Here is a 1432-nt window from a genome sequence, read left to right as displayed (position 1 = left end):
GTTTTTGTACTAGTTTTCTTTTTTTTTTTGGCGGGAGGGGGAGGAGGGAGGGGCTGGTTCACATGTGAAGGGGTGGTGGCGGTGGTGTGCGGGGGTGGAATAAATAAATGTTGAGAGAGGGGATGGATGCCGTTGTAGCGACAGGGGCGATGTTTTTTGAAGGGCCCTGCACGGCGACATTACACCGGCTGTCGCTGCCGCGGGCCCGTCGATGTGCGCGTCGCTGGCGTGCGGTCTCCGGCCGAGAGCCCTCAGTGGGATGTGGTGTGACGTCACGCGAGCGGCCGCAAAGTTCCCCTGTTAGGTGAGCTGAGAGCGGCGACTGTAAAGTGTGCACGCAACAAGCAATACAGAGAGGGCGTGGCAGCGTGGAAAAACCCTGTCACTCTAGACACAGCCATCGAAGAGTGAATGTAACGTCATATTGGCCGATATTTTTCGCGGTTCCGGTGTTTGTGTGCTTTTCTGATCAGATACCTTCAGCAATGGTTCAAATGGCTCTGAGCACTATGGGACTCAACATCTTAGGTCATAAGTCCCCTAGAACTTAGAACTACTTAAACCTAACTAACCGAAGGACATCACACACACACCAATGCCCGAGGCAGGATTCGAACCAGCGACCGTAGCAGTCCCGCGGTTCCGGACTGCAGCGCCAGAACCGCACGGCCACCGCGGCCGGCTTACCTTGAGCAATACCTCGGTCAATATCTCCGCACATTTTTTGGTGTCTAAACTACAGACTTTAAGAAAGTGAAGGTCACTTAGCACCTCCTACGCAGTTCCGTCTCTGATTTCCAAGTTAGTGAATCCCGAAATCTTGAGCAACCGTGTGGAACATAGGGTACCCAGCCTTAGTGGGTGAGCGGAGAGGAGAACGGGACCGTTGCTATTCACAATATACATAAATGACCTGGTGGATGACATCGGAAGTTCACTGAGGCTTTTTGCGGATTATGCTGTGGTATATCGAGAGGTTGTAACAATGGAAAATAGTACTGATATGCAGGAGGATCTGCAGCGAATTGACGCATGGTGCAGGGAATAGCAACTGAATCTCAATGTAGACAAGTGTAATGTGCTGCGAATACATAGAAAGAAAGATCCCTTATCATTTAGCTACAATACAGCAGGTCAGCAACTGAAGGCAGTTAATTCCATAAATTATCTGGGAGTACGCATTAGGAATGATTTAAAATGGAATGATCATATAAAGTTGATCGTCGGTAAAGCAGATGCCAGACTGAGATTCATTGGAAGGATCCCAAGGAAATGCAATCCGAAAACAAAGGAAGTAGGTTACAGTACGCTTGTTCGTCCACTGCTTGAATACTGCTCAGCAGTGTGGGATCCGTACCAGATAGGGTTGATAGAAGAGATAGGGAAGATCCAACGGAGAGCAGCGCGCTTCGTTACAGGATCATTTAGTAAT

This window comes from Schistocerca cancellata, chromosome 12, assembly GCF_023864275.1.
Source record: "Schistocerca cancellata isolate TAMUIC-IGC-003103 chromosome 12, iqSchCanc2.1, whole genome shotgun sequence".
Lineage (NCBI taxonomy): Eukaryota > Metazoa > Arthropoda > Insecta > Orthoptera > Acrididae > Schistocerca > Schistocerca cancellata.
This window is presented reverse-complemented; position numbering follows the sequence as displayed.